The sequence below is a fragment of the Macrotis lagotis genome, chromosome 5 (assembly GCF_037893015.1).
Source record: "Macrotis lagotis isolate mMagLag1 chromosome 5, bilby.v1.9.chrom.fasta, whole genome shotgun sequence".
Lineage (NCBI taxonomy): Eukaryota > Metazoa > Chordata > Mammalia > Peramelemorphia > Peramelidae > Macrotis > Macrotis lagotis.
Genome location: NC_133662.1, coordinates 31,102,033 through 31,118,496, shown reverse-complemented (window position 1 = coordinate 31,118,496; position 16,464 = coordinate 31,102,033). Strand labels below are relative to the sequence as shown.

At 34.5% G+C, this 16,464-nt stretch overlaps 1 protein-coding gene across 1 annotated transcript in view; it reads left to right on the top strand.

Moving 5' to 3' along the window:
- The first annotated feature begins 849 nt into the window (after positions 1-849).
- LOC141523742 (cysteine-rich secretory protein 3-like) overlaps positions 850-16,464 on the top strand; it is a 54,334-nt gene continuing 38,719 nt past the window's right edge. Inside the window, exon 1 of the mRNA XM_074237171.1 lies at positions 850-958. The gene's annotated coding sequence lies outside the window, so the exon portion shown is untranslated. The remainder of the gene's footprint in view (positions 959-16,464) is intronic.

Below are 16,464 nucleotides of genomic sequence, written 5' to 3'. Positions count from 1 at the left end.
CCTAGCCCTGAGAAATTATTTGACTTTTTCTGTGATTCAGTTTCCTCATCTGTGATAAGAGAAAGGTAGGCTAAATGATTCCTTCTAGCTTTAAATTGGTGGGTCCATTAAAGTCTTAGCTAAGCAAATTCATTCACTTCTATGAAACTGTATTTCCAAATGACAAGATTAAAATGATATTCTCAACAAACAAATATTAGAATATAGTCCACAAAATTACAAATTATAGCTAATTTCTTTTTCCAAAATAAATTACTATTTCTACATGGGGGACACTGTGACTTGGTTGATAGAATGCCAATCTTAGAAATAAAAAGTCATGGGTTCAAATACTATCTCTAACACCAATTGGCTGTATGGCCTTGGATAAGTCATTTAATCACTATCTATCCTCAAATAATTCCTTAGGATTTAGATGCTAAATGATCTGCATTTGTAGAGGAAGTTGCTCAGAGTTCTTCAGGCTGATGAAATCAGATATCTTATTCATATTTTAAAAGATTTGGTTTTGAAACACTGCAAAAAAATCATTATTTCATTTTAGATGTGTAGAAATATTCTTACAAATTCTTCTCTAGTGAAATGGTGAAAAAAAGAGTTAAGACTCATCCATAGCAAAAATAAACTTACCAAAAATTTAAATCAGATACAATGTACAATTAGAAGCATTCAAACAATGGTTGGAACCACATCAGGCAATTTGTACTGTAATTTGATATGCTTTACAGAAATGGCATGACAAATTCTGTTCCAAGTCCATGTTGACTTACAATTAATTGCATAATCTTGCACAATCAGATTATGCCACAATAGAAAGAGGTGTGCTTTATTCATATAAATATGTGTGTGTGTGTGTGTGTGTGTGCATATATACTGTTCTATTCAGGTCCTTAAATATACAGACCTAAGATCTTCCAAAAGAAAGAACAGGTGCCTCATCTCGATCTGAAAATCACTGGTAAGTAACAACTGTTTTATTTCTGCATGAAAACTCTACCATTCTCATATATATTTTTAATTATTATACAATCTAGTAAAATGACAAACCTAATAAAATATCATAATGACCAATGAAAGGACATGCCATTGCTATATTATATTGAGCAGAAAGATTCAATTTCTTCTTTTGAATATAAGGAGAAAAGATATAATCTTTTCATTTCCAATGAAATTTTATTCCAGTGGAAATACTGGTAATAATTTAAGTTATATTGGAAAGCTCAATGTGATTAGACTCTCTGTAGAAAAATTTTCTTGATCTCTCTCTCTCTCCCTCTCTCTCTCTCTCTCTCTCTCTCTCTCTCTATATATATATATATATATATATATATATATATATATATGAAATAGAAAATTCAAAGTTAGTTATTGGGTAGGTACTTTTAAAAATGAATTTATTTAAGTATATGTCTATATAATATTTTTGTTCATTATTTTTATTGCAATTTCATGAATTATTCTTTATTGATAGTTTTCAAAAATGAGAAATTGCATATACTAAATAATAGCATTGAGGTTGAAGTTTAAAGTGTAAGTTCACTTTTTTCTACAAATAAAAGTACCCAAAGTTGTACATATGGTGTTTTCATTGAACCTGAAGAAAGTGAAAATAAATTGCATTATATTCTCAAACTTCTGACATATGTAGATGCTTGGAAGACTTAAAAAGAGATTCCATCCAAAAGTTTACTCTGTTCAAGCTGATAAAGAGACAAGTACTGGAATATTTCCCATAAAACTACAAAGTACAGTTAGTTGCTTTTTCCAAAATAACTTATTTCTACATAGAGAACATCATGAGGTGGTTAATAGATCAAGAATCAAAAAGTTATGGGTTCAAATTCTGTCTCTAACACTGATTGGTGGAATGGTCTTGGATAAGTCTCTTAAGCCCACAAATAACTCCTTAGTTTTTAGTTACTAAATGGTATACTTTGGTAGAGAGAATTATCTCAGAGTTCTCCATGCTGATGAAATCAGACATCTTTTTCATATGTTAAAAGGGTTGATTTTGAAACACTGCAAAATTCATACATTTTATTTTACATGTATAGAAAGACAGAGACAGAGATAGAGACACAGGGGATTGAGGGTATAGGGAGGAAGGAAGGGAAAGGGAGGAAATAAAATTACAAAACCAAAAATATTTATTGTGTATTGCTATTGGGAGGAGGTTATTTCCATACACTGAAAGTATATTAAACATATGGTTTTTCTAGTAATTCAAATATAATGATTCTCTCTCAGTGAAGTATTTAACTTCCATGGTTTTAAATAATTCATCTTGCATCACTATAGCATCCTCCATACTGTGGTTTATACCCTCTCTGAAAGAAAAGAAGACCTAGTCTCACAATAGATACTAAATATTATGATTAGAAAATGTGCTTGTAGAATTGAACCCTAAAGGATAATCAGATAATAATAAAATTGTAGTCATATTTCTAGACTTCTCTAGCCCTCTCCAATGAAGTAATCATGAGAGAAATAGAAGTTAAAGAGAAACAAAGGTCAGTTTTTGAGCATTAAAACTAGAATCAAAGAGATGAAATAAAAGTTTAAAAGGTAAAAGAATTTTATTTTAAAATTATTAATATTATAATTTTTGCACATATCCATGGTGTTATCTGTTCTCTAACAATCTCAGACAATTTGTGAGATGATAGGACAAGTTTGGGAACTAGACCTGTGATTCTTCTGGTAGTAGAAATTCCCAAATGAAGAAACTCCCTCTATCAATCCAGTTTGTCAGCATCTCTGCAACTTAGATTCTAAGGTTTCTTGAAAGCACTGAGAAAATTAAGTGGTTTTCCCTATAAATCACATAATGAGGGCATGTCATAGGTGGACCATGTGATTTTGGGGTATATACATTGCCTCTTGAGAAATAACACCATTTATTTACATATTAAAGATTTATAAAGTACTTGATATCAAAATGACGAGAGGATTAGCATTAATATACCCAATTTAAAGATAAGGAAACTGAGGTTCAGCTAGACAGAGTGATGCTCTCAGAATCACATGATTTGACCTTGGGTAGTGGAGCTCAAACCTATGTTTTCTGATTTGAAATGTAGGGATTTTTCCACTGAATCATGTTACCAGTCTAAATTGAATACAGACTTTTTAACAATTTGAGACAAAAATTTTGTACTCTTTGAAATTTTTATTTATACCTATAATTTTATTATTGCTAGTCTGAAATTTAGGAAATTATTTATTTTTTAAAAATTATTAGAAGTTATAGCAATATTGTGAGAGACAAATAGTGGATGCAGTATGTGTGAGTGTCAGAGCAAGAAACACTTGGACTTGGAATATCAGCTCTAGGTGACCTTGCATATGTCAAGGAAACTAAGTGCAGAAGAGAGGTTCACCTGTGTCAGTAGATAGCATTTCTACCTTATGGAATTCCAAGTGTCCTTGAAATCACAGATACAAATTTTTCATTTTACAGGTGTCAAGTGATGTCAAATAAATAACCTAAGTTCATAAAGCTATTCAATAGTAGAACTGGAACCTAGAATTAATTCTTCTGATTCCAGAGTTCAGTTCTCCTGGTATTACTACTCCTTTTTTAAAAATGAGGAAACTGAGGCACTAAGAAATGGATTGTCTCATCTAAGGTCATGTGTTATATAATTACAATTTTCAGGGGAATATCATGTTTCATTTTTGGAGATAGCAGTTTTTAAAAGAGGAACCATTTTTAATTGGATTATATTGCGAATTCTATTTTGCATTTCAAAATATAATTCTTATCTCATAGATAGTATGGAGAAAAGATGCTGGATTTGGTACTATAATTCCTCAGACCAAAACCTGTCTCAGTCATTTCCTTGGGCAAATTATGTAACCATTTTTGTTTTTTGGCTTCACCTGTAAAATGAGGGGATTGAGGAGAATATTGAACTAGATGTTATGTAGGTGCTTTGCAGTTCTACATCAGTCATTCTATAACTCAAGTCTCAGTTCATTAACTTCTCATTCTCAGGTGATAGAATTGAATTTGAAAGGAAGAAAAGTAATATATAAAGTTAAGAAAGAAAGTCAAAATGAAATAGTGCATAACTCAAAAGGACGAAAAAAGCTTAAAGGAGTTCTAGTCACAGGTTGTGGCATAGGTAGATAGCCTAGAGTTTAGGGTGCTTACCTTGTAGTTAAGAAGATCTAAGATCAAATATGACCTCAAATATTCACTAGTTGTATGGCCCTGGACAAGTCACTTGACTCTGTTTGCCTCAGTTTCTCCATCGAAAAATAAGAAGGATATGGCAAACCATTCCAGTATCTGTCAAGAAAATCCCAAATAATGTTAGACATGTTTTTTGGCCCTTTGACAATGTGATGAAGCCTCTGAACCTATTCAAAAATGTATAAAATATTTTTTAAAAAAATACATAGAAATAAAATATTTTAAAATAAATAGAATAACAAATAAAGGAAATTATATCAAAATGATGTTTTTTAAATTTACATCAAGATAAATTATTCATCCAAAATCAAAGGAAAAACTTAAATCCAAATTCTCTTAAATATATCTACGTTTGCACATAGTGGGTATTTTTGTTCCTTTCATCCATTCATGGACTGACCATAGGAAAGTCATTCCCCCCCCACCACTTCTTATTCCTTGTTCTCACCATCCAATCCAGAGTGACCAAATGTCAGAGCAGCTAGAAAACTGAGGGTCTTAAGAAAGCAGAACTAAACATCAAGAGAATGGAAAAACCTTATTCATTAATGAATATTTATTGAATGCCTAATATGATCAATAGGAGTGAGGATTAAGGAAGCATTATTTTTTAAATCTGTGAGATTCTTCCAGTCTTGGGAATTCCTGAGCAGGATCCTCCATTGTCTATGTCATCAAGGCTCCTACTGAAGATGTGCCCTTCCTTTTCACTGTTGGGTCATTTTCTAGTTCTTATGATAACATTTGTGGTTTTCTTGCAACGATACTGAAATACTTTGCCATTTCCTTCTCCAGCTCATTTTACCTATGAAGAAACCAAGGCAAACAGGCTAAGTGCCTTGCCCAAGGTTAGACTAAGTGTCTAAGGCTGGATTTTTAAACTCAGGAAAATAACTCTTCTTGATTTCTGGCCTGTCACTCAATCAACTGTATTTAGCCACCTTCCTTTCTCATTGCCTCTGAATAAATGCAATAAATTGCTCCTTGCTATTTTCTAAATAAAAGAAGAATTCACCAATTCCATTCGATTCAATTGGATATTCATTTTATATCTACCATGTATAAGAAACAAAGTTAGGAATTAAAGAAGATATTCAAGAATATAAGCCAAGTCCCCTTTTTCAGGATTTCATACTCTAGCTAGGGAGGAGAGGCATAATCTTTAACCAAACCTGAAAGTTTCAAAACAAGGGAAAGAAGTATGTGACTGTGCTTCAGGGAACTAGAGTTAAAAGGCACTTCAAAGAACAATTTAAAAAGGTTTATGAGTCATATTATGTGAAATACTAACTAAAGTATTAGGGAGAGTCAAAATATACAATAGCCATTAAAAATACTGGAAGACTTCCATAATAAGTACAATTAAAGAAAAATCTTGACTGATACTTAGATAAGAAGAAAGGAGTGTGAATAAGCATGAGGTGGGGAGAACAATGATGAAAGTATGATAAGAATTTCTGGTTCAACTTTTAACCATTAATTTAAAATGAACTTTTTACCATTGACTTAAAATTCACTAGTTGTATGGCCCTGGACAAGTCACTCAACCCCATTTGCCTCAGTTTCTCCACTTGAAAAATAAGAAGGAAATGGCAAACCATTCCAGTATCTGTCAAGAAAATCCCAAGTAGGTGTGGCTAGGTGGCACAGTGGATAGAGCACCGGCCCTGGAGTCAGGGTTCAAATCCGGCTTGACACTTAATAATTACTAGCTGTGTGGCCTTGGGCAAGCCACTTAACCCCATTTGCCTTGCAAAAACCTAAAAAAATACCAAATAATGTTAGACACATTTTTAGGCCCTTTGACAATGTGATGAAGCCTCTGAACCCATTCAAAAATGTATAAAATAATTTTTCAAAGAATACATATAACTAACTAGTGACTACAAATTAAGCTGAGACATCAGCTATAACCTCTCTGTTAACTGAGTGGTATTTTGCTGGCTCCTACTTGTAAATTCTCGCTTGATATTTTCAGTTATAGTGTGAGGACTTATTAACTTTTACCTGATATAGATATTCACCTCCTACCATCTATACTCTTTTTTTAAGTACAAGAAGAGATGGTAGAAGGAGTAAAAATCATCTTTTTTTTCCTTTTTGAAATCCTATTGCATTTATGCTGCTTATGTAAAACATAAGATTGGGAAAACCACTACTGATGATTCATTGATTTTTTGGACAATAATACTTATGTTCTGAGCATAATAGACTTTTTTTTCACTTTTAGCAGGAACACTTACCAACAGATTTCTGATAATTTTTATTACAGTATTAGTGATGGCATATTAAATGGGGAACCTAGGCAGTTCAGTGGAGATAATTCTAGTCCTGAAGTTATTTTCCTGAATTCCAATTTGTCCTCAGACACTTATCTATGTGACTCTGGGCAAAGTATTTATGTTTATTTGCTTCAGTTTTATAACTATAAATTGAGTTGAAGAAGGAAATGGCAAACCACTCCAACATCTTTGTCAGAAATAATTTAATCTATTTAACCAAACTATGAATTCTCTCTTCAAAATTTTCTCACATAGCTCTCATGTTTTCCCCCAATTTATCTTCACTTCTCTTGCTTTATTTAAAAAATTGCTCTTTTTGTCTCTAATAGTTTTTAAAAATTCTTGTTGGGCTTATGTCAAACCTGTATATTTTTTCTTTAAAGCTTTGCTTGTAGATGTTTTCAAATCATTGTCTTATTCTGTGGTTGTTTCTTGAGCTTCCCTGTCTCTGTAGTAGCTTCTTAGTGGTCTTTATGGTCAGATTCTTTGTGGACATTATTATTTGCTCATTTTCCAGTCTACTTACTGATTTTGAACTTTATGTTGTTTTGGGCTCTCCTCTTCTTGGTCATGGAAGCAAGGGAAAGATTTAAAGGAGGTGGGGGGGAAGAGAGGTATGTCTGACCTGAATTTTTTCCTCTTATGTTTTTCTGTTATTTTCACTTCTTGGTCTAGAGGCCTGGAAATTTTCAGTGTATACAAAGTGGTGATATCTGGGGAGATATCTTTGCTTTCTTGTGTACATTTTGCAAATGTGGTTTAGATCAGTCAGCTTGGGTGTAATTGAAATTTCTACAGACTGCTTGTTGGACCTATTTAATTATTCCTCTAAGTGATATTGCAAGTTCAGAGGAAATGAGTGTCTAATCCTTCTCCTGGTTTTGGTCTCCATTCTTGGTTTGTCACTTGGGGAATGACTTGTTCTCTATATATTACAGAAATAAGTTCTTGGTCAGAAATTCTAATTGTAAAAATTGTTTTCCAACTTAGTACATTCCTTTTAATCTTGTATCATTTAGCTTGGGTGAAAACTTTTGAATTTAATAGAATAGAAATTATCCAGTTTGTTTTTATAATGCTCTGTACATCTTCTTTAGTCATAAACTGTTCCCATTTTCATAGACCTAACACTGCAAACTATTTATTGTTTTCCTAATTTGCTTATAATATTGTCTTTTATGTCCAAATTCTCCATCCATTTTGTCCTTATCTTGGTATAGAGTATGAGATGTTGGTTTATACCTAGCTTCTGCCATATTCTTAGTTTTCCCAGCAGTTTTTATTTTTTGTTTTATTTTATTTTATTTTATTTTTTTAATTCTCATGTTGTACAAATGTTTTTTTTTTTACATTAATAAAATATTCTTGTTCAAGAGTAAACAAAATACCCCCCCCCCCATGATTATAGACTTGCTTGGGCGATAAAGTAAAGGGGAGAGAAAAAAAATTAAAATTAAAAAAATAGTAATAATAGTAGGTATGGCCAGGTGGCGCAATGGACAAAGCACCAGTACTGGAGCCATGAGCACCCGAGCCCATATCCAGCCCCGTAGACCCAACAATCACCCAGCCATGTGACATGCAAGCTACCTGATCCCCACTGCCCTGCAAAAACCAAAAAGAAGAAAAAAAAGACCCAAAATAAAATAAAATAGTAATCATAGTAGGGGTGGCTGGGTGGCAGACAGAGCACTGGCCCTTGAGCCAGGAGCATCTGGGTCCAAATCCGGCCTCAGACACCCAAAGATCACCCCTCTATGTGGCCCCAGGCAGGCCACCCAGCCCCATTTGCCCTGCACCCTCCCCCAAATAATAATGATAATAAAAAAATGTGCTTCAGTCTTTGTTCCAACACCAACAACTCTGTTATGGGTGGATCACATTCTTTATGGTAAGTCCATCTCAAAAATTACTTCCATATTTTTCCAACGTTGCCATTGCTGATCACAACTCCCACCTTTCTTATTTCTCCACTACCATGTACTATATTTTCTCTCTCCTTTCACTCTGACTCTGCTGTGGGGTCGCTGAGTGGCCAGCAGACAGATCCCTGGTGCTGGGGCCAAGAAGCCCTGAGCCACCATACCACCCCTTAGGCCCAGAATCCACCTGGCCCCATGGTCCTGGACAGGCCTTCCAAATCCCAGCCCCTTGTAAGAAGTAAAACAAAAGAAAATGTGTTATATCTGATCACTCTCCTCCCATGGTCCATCCTCTTCTCCTTTATTCACATCCCCACCCCTTCCCCCTGCTCCCCCCTCCTTCTTACTCCAGATGTCTATACCCCATTGAGTATATGCTGTTTCCTCTCCTAGTTACCTCTGATGAGATCAAAGGTTCCCTCATTCCCCCTTGCCTTCCCCCCTTCCATATCATCGCAATAGCTCATTGTAATAAAGAAAAAAAATTTATATATATGAAATATCTTGGCCTATTCCCCCTCTCTTTTTTCTTTCTCCCATTACATTTCCCTTTTTTTTCTATTGACTCCATTTTTGCACCCTATTTTATCTTTGAATTCAGCTTTCTCCTGTGCTTCAACTATAAAAGCTCCCTCTACCTGCTCATTTTTCTATACAGGAATACATGCAATTCATCATCATTAAGTCCCTCATATTTTCCCCCTCTCTTCCAATCTCCATGCTTCACCTGAATCCTGGATCTGAAGATCAAACCTTCTGTTCGGCTCTGGCCATTCCAAAAGGAACATTTGAAATTCCCCTGGTTCATTGAAAGTCCATCTTTTTCCCTGGAAGAGGACATTCAATCTTGCTGGGTAGTTCATTCTTGGCTGCATTCTAAGCTATTTTTGCCTTCCGGTATATTGTATTCCAAGCCCTACAAGCTTCCAATGTAGTTGCTGCTAAGTCCTGTGTGATCCTAACTGCAGCTCCCTGATATTTGAACTGTGTCCTTCTGGCTGCTTGTAATATTTTCTCTTTGACTTGGGAGTTCTGGAACTTGGCTATAATATTCCTAGGGGTTGTTTTTTTGGGATCTCTTTCTGGGGGGGGATCAGTGGATTGTCTCCATTTCTATTTTGCCCTCTGCTTCTAGAATATCAGGGCAATTTTCCTGTAGTAATTCTTTGAAAATGATGTCAAGGCTCTTTTCCTGACCATGACTTTCAGGTATTCCAATAATTTTTAAATTATCTTTTCTAAGTCTGTTTTCCATATCAGTTGTTTTTTCAATGAGATATTTCACATTTTCTTCTAATTTTTCATTTTTTTGGTTTTGAAGTATTTATTCCTGATTTCTGGTAAATTCATCAGTCTCCCTGAATTATATTCTTTGTCTGAAGTATTTGTTCTCCTCAGAGAGTTTTCTTATCTCTTTTTCCATCTGGCCAATTTTGCTTTTTAAGGCATTCTTCTCCTCAATAACTTTTTGAACTGTTTTATCCATTTGATCTAGGCTGGTTTTTAGCATCCTATTTTCTTCAGCATTTTTTTTTTTTGGATTTCCTTGACTAGGCTGCTGACTTCATTTTCATGCTTTTCCTGCATCTCTCTCCTTTCTTTTTTCAGTTTTTCTTCCAACTCCCCCATTTCATTTTCAAAGTCTTTTTTGAGCTCTGTCATAGCCTGATCCCAATTTCTGTTTTTCTTGGAGTCTTTAGATGCAGGAGCTTGTGCTTCCTCATCTTCAGACTGAGTATTTTGATCCTTCTTGGGCTCATATGAAAAATATTTCTCAATAGTCTTCCTCTTGTTTCTCTGCTTGCTCATTTTCCCAGCCTGGGTCTGGTTTTGGGGTGCTTCCTGAGCTTTTGCTACACTCCCACAAGGGTCTCAGTGTGTGAGGCTCTGTCCTCCCTCCCTCCTGGTCTGTGAAAGACCATAAGCACCCCCTTCTGCCACGGGGCTGAGGTGGGGGGGCCCTGCTGTTTTATGGGGGGGCCTAGACTGCTGTCAGGATCTGAATGTGGTCAGAGCCCCAGAGTCCTGTTCCAGAGGCAGAGGACAGAGCTCTGCAGTCTCTCTTCACTCCCCTCCCTCAACTCAATGGGCTCATGCCCTGGAGGCTCCCGCTTACCAGCTCTATCTGCTTCTGTTTCCAGATCTGGGCTGCTGAAAGACCATGCTGCTGGCTGTGTGCCCTGAGGGCTGGGCTCCTTGTGCTCTCTCTGGCAGAGGTCCCCCGCTGTTCCCCCACTTTGTGTCCAGTGCTCCCTGGGGTGCAGCTCAGGAGACTCCCCCACTGCTGTGAGCTGTGACTCCCAGTGCCCTGGGGCTGCCTCCTGGAGGCTGAAGTTCTTTCCCTCTGGCGGGCCACCCCTCTGACCCCGGGGAGCAGAGCCTTTCTGCTCTTTTTCAGGTTACCTTGAGTAGGAAAACTGCCTCACTGGGTCCCTTTGTGGGTTCTGTCTCTCGAAAGTTTAGTTAGAGTCCTTAGTTTCAAGTTTTATCAGAGAGCACCTAAGACTTGATCCCTTCTTGTTGTCATCTTGGCTCCACCCCCCACCAGCAGTTTTTATTGAAGAGTGAGTTTTTATGCCAGAAGATGGAATCTTTGGGTTTTTGAAGCAGTATATATAGTCATTTACTGCTGTCTCTTTGGCACCAGTCTAGTCCACTGACCTAGCTCTTTATTTCTTAGCCGGTACCAAACAGTTAATGATGATTGATGTTTTAAAATACAATTTTAGATAAGACATGACTAGGCTGCCTTCATTTGCATTTTTCTTTACCTTTTGTTCTTCCATATGAATTTTTTATTTTTTTTTCTAATTCACTGAAATATTATTTTGGAAGTTTAATTGGTATGGCACTGAATAAGCAATTTAATTTAGGTAGAATGATCATTTTTATGATATTTGCTCAGTCTACCATGGGCAATTGACATTGGCTCAATTATTTAGATCTGATTTTATTTGTGAGAAAAATAGTTAGTTGTTTTCATAAAGTTTCTGAGTCTGCTTTGGTAGTTGACTCACAAGTATTTGATGTAGTCTGAAGGCATTTTAAATGGGAATCCTCATTCTATATCTTGCTTCATTTTGCTATTTATATATAGAGATGATGAAGATTTAATGTGGGTTTCTTTTTTATATCCTGTGACTTTGCTAAAGCATCTAATTGTTTCCAGTATTTTACATGACTTTCTATAGTTCTTTAGCAGAGTGAGAGTTTTGTTTCTTCATTACAGATTATAATTCCTCTAATTTCTTTTTCTTCTCTTATTGTGAAAGCCACCATTTCTAATACAATATTGAATAATAGTGGTGATGATAAGCATCCTTGTTTCATTCCTGATCATATTGAGAATGCTTCTAGCTTCTCCACATTGCATATAATGCTTGTGGATGTTTTCAGATAAATATTGCTTGTTATTTTCAGAAATGTTCTATTTATTCTTATACTTTCTAGTGTTTTAGTAGATAAGGATGCTGTATTTTGTCAAAAGATTTTTTCAGATCTATTAAGATAATGATATGATTTCAGTTAGGTTTATTATCGATGTGGCCAATTATGCTGTTAGTTTTCTTAATATCGAGTCAACCGTACATTCCTTGTATAAATCTGCCTGATCATAGTGTATTTTCTTAGTGATATATTGCTGTAATTGCTTTGCTAATATTTTATTGAAATTTCTTGCATCCATATTCATTAGGTAAATTGGTATATAAATTTCTTTCTCTGTTTTTGACTGCTTCTGGTTTAGGTATCGGTACCACATTTGTGTCATAGAAGGAATTTGGTAGACCTGCTCCTTCACCTATTTTTTCAAATAGTTTATATAGAATTGGAATCAATTTTTCCTTGAATTATTGGTAGAATTCATTTTAAAATCCAGCTGGTCCTGGAGATTCTTCCCAGAGAGTTTATTGATGGCTTTTTCTGATATAGGATTATTTGAGTATTAAATTCCTTTACTTCCAACCTAGGTAATTTATGTCTTTGTAAATACTCATCTATTTCACTTACATTATCAAATTTATTGTCATGAAGTTGAGAAAAATAGTTCTGAATTATTAATTTCTTCCTCATTAGTGGTGAATACATCTCTTTTTCATTCTTGTTCTTTTTAGTTTTTGCAAGGCAATGAGGTTAAGTGGCTTGCTCAAGGCCACACAGCTAGGTAATTATTAAGTGTCTGAGGCTGGATTTGAACTCAGGTACTCCTAATTCCAGGGACGGTGCTCTATCCACTGTGCCACCTCACAGCCCCCTCCTTGTTTCATTCTTGATACTAGTAATTTGGTTTTCTTTCTTTTAAAAATCAAATTAAACAAAGGTTTATCTATTTTATTGATTCATAAAATCAAATCTTCATTTTATTTATTAGTTTAATAGATTTTTTGCTTTCAATTTTATTAATTTCATCTTTAATTTTCAGAATGTCTAATTTGGTATTTAATTGAGGATTTTTAATTTGTCTTTTCCCAACTATTTTAGTTACATGCTCAATTCACCGATCTAGTTCTCATTTTATTCATGCAAGCATTTCAAGATATAATATACCCCCTAATAACTGCTTTGACTGTATCACATAAGTTTTGTAATGTCTCATTATTGTCATTGTCTTGGATGAAATAATTAATACTTTCTAGGACTTGTTGTTTGATCTATTCACTTTAAAATTAGGTTGTTTAGTTTTCAATTAGTTTTAGGTCTATTTCTCCATGAACCTCTATTGAATATGATTTTTATTGCATCATGGTCTGAAAACGATGCATTCAAAATTTCTGCCTTTCTGTATTTGATTATGTTGGATTTTTTATTCCCTAATACAGGATTAATTTGCGCGCGCGCGTGTATGTGTGTGTGTGTGTGTGTGTGTGTGTGTGTGTGTGTGTATGTGTTATGTACTAGAGTTTTAAAAAGCTATATTCCTTTCTGTCCCCATTCAGTTTTCTTCAGAAGTTTATCACATCTAAGTTTTGTAATATTCCATTCACCTCCTTAACTTACTTCTTGTCTCTTTTAGCATTAGATTTTTAAAAATTCTGACAGAGGGAGGTAGAAGCTCCCCACCAGTAGAGTTTTGCTATTTATGTCTTTCTGTAACTCATTTAGCTTCTCCTCTAAGAAAATGGAAATGATAAACTTGGTGCATACACATTTAGTATTGGAATTATCTCATTGTCTTTGGTACCTTTTAGTCGAATATAGTTTCTTTCCCCGTTTCTTTTAATGAGATCTATTTTTTTTTGCATCTGTTTTACTTCAGCTGAAGCGTAATATGTTCTGCTGTAATGTTTTCTCTTTCCTCTTTGTGTATCTCTGCTTCAAATCCGTTTCTTGTTATCAGCATATTGTAGAATTCGGGTTTTTTTAATCCACTCTCCTATTTGCTTCCATTTTATCAAACAACTCATCCCATTCAATTCAATGTTATAATTACTAACTCTTTATTTCCTCCCATCCTATTTCCCCTCCATTTGTATTTTCCCCTTTCTTTCACCTTATCCCTTTCTTTCCTGTATTTTGCTTCCGAATACCACCTCCCTCAGTGTATTTATCCCTCTTCTATCCACTATCCTCTTTGTTTTCCCCTTTCCCTTTTCCCCTTTCCCTTTTCCCTCCTCTTCTTTCCCTCCTTTCTATCAGTCCCTTCTTCCCTTACCCCTCCCTTTTCACCTCTTAATACTTGAAAGGTAAGATAAATTTCTAAACACAACTGAGTGTGTGTGTGTGTGTGTGTGTGTGTGTGTGTGTGTGTGTGTGTGTGTGTGAGTGTTAATCCCCTTTGGAGCCAAATTTGATGAGAATAAGATTCAGGTGGTTCTCACCACTCTCCTTCTTTCCCTCTATTGCAAAAGGTCCTTTGCATAATTTCATGTGGTATAATCAACCCCATTCAAACTCCCCCTTCCTCTCATCTCTTTTTAGTCCCTCCTTTTTAAATGATTCCATCAAAGTCATGGTCATTTCATGAATGTCCATACCTTTAGCCTAAGTATATTTATATTCCATCTGATAGTTTTACAATTTTCAAGAATTATGAGAATCATCTTCCCAGCTATGATATAACCAGTTTAATATTGTTGAGTAAAAGAGTTTTCTTTTTCTTGTTTACCTTTTCATGAATATCTTGTGTCTCCTGTGTGAAGATCAAGTTTTCTGTTCAATTCTGGTCTTTTCATCAGGAAAATTTGAAAGTCACCTATTTCATTAAATATCCATCTCTTCTCCTGAAAGGGAATGCTCAGTTTTGCTGGCTAGTGGATTCTTGGATGTAATCCATGCTCTCATGCTCTCCAGAATGTCATATTCCAGGCCCTTAAATCCCTTAATTTTGATGCAGCCAGGTCCTATATAATCCTGACTGTGGTAATTAGGACTTAAATGATGCTTTCTGGCTGCTTGCAGGAGTTTCTCTTTGATCATTCTGAAGTCTGACCATAATAATCCTTGGTATTTTTATTTTGAGATCCCTTTCAGGAGAGGATTGATAGATTCTTTCAATGATTATTTTCCCCTCTGATTCCCTAATATCAGGGCAGGTTTTTTTCCTTTGATCTGTTTAAGATCCAGAATTAGTAATGGCATTAATGGGTCAAAAGTTATGTATAGTTTTATAGACCGTTGTCCATAATTCAAAATTGTTCTCCACTTTTGTTGTATCAGATTCCAACTCTACCAACAATCCTTTAGTCTCCACATTTTCCCTTATTAACTCCTACATATATAATTTTTTTTCTCTCTTAGCCAATCTGATATATGAGGGGTGGTAAATCAGCTATTTTAATTTGCATTTATATACTTTATAGTGGTTTAGAGCATTTTTCCTATGACTATTGATAACCTTTCTTTTTTCTTTTGCAAACTGACGGTGCCTATCCTTTGACCATTTCTCAATTGAGAAATCCTTTAAATTTTTAAACATTTTTATCATTTAACCATATATTTTAGAAATGAGGGCTTTATCAGAAAAAATGTCAAATTTCTATCACAACTTCTGCTTCATTTCTCATTTTGGTTACATTATTGTTTGTACAAAAATTTATTTCATGTATTCAAATTTATTTATTTTACTTTTTGTGATATTCTCTATTTCTTGTTTGGTAACAAATTCTTCCCTTATCCAAATATTTGACAATTATCTTTCTCCAAATTTCTTTAACTTATTTATGAAAATGCTCTTTATATTTCAATTATTAATCCTTTTTGATTTCTCTTGGTATATAGTGTAAAATATTGATTGATGCCTAGTTTCCTCCAAACTGTTTTCTAGTTTTCCCCACAATTTTTGTTAATTAGCTAATGATTGTTCCCCAAACTTGGAACTTTGGGTTTATCAAACACTAAATTATTTCAGTCAGTTACTACAGTGTATTGTGTATCTAATCTATCCTACTAATATACTACTTTATTTCTTTGACAATTCCAAATTGTTCTGATGATTATTTTATTAAAAAAGTTTGAAATGTGTTACTAAAAGGTTACCTTGCTTTACAGTTTGTTCATTGATTACCTTCATATTCTTGAAATTTTCTTCTTCCAGCTGAATTTCATTATTATTTTTTCTTTGGTAGTTTGATTGCTATAGCAATGAATAAATAAATTACTTGACTCAGCTTCTTCATGAGCAATACAATTTCTCCAATTTTTATGCCAATATTTGTGTGAAAAGTGTTTTATAATTGTCTTCATATAGTTCCAGGGTTTGTCCTGGTAGGTAGACTCTCAAGTATTTTAAAATGTCTGTAATTATTTTAAATATAATTTCTTTTTTCTAAATCTTCCTGCCGGGTTTTGCTGGTAATATGTAGAAATGCTGGTGATTTGGGTGAGTTTCTTTATCCTACAAGTCTGTTAAATGAAAGAAATTATGTTATATTTGAATCACCACCAGATTAAAAAAGAAAATTAGAAGTAGGCAAATTAAAATTGTGCAAGTGTAAGTTAATGATGCTATGAGACATCAAGGAAAAAATAAAAAAGGAAAAAGAATGAACAATTTGTGAAAATTGTTGTGAAATGTGAATGTTAAATATCTTACAGAAAAAATGTGAAATTGAACCATCTGAAACTT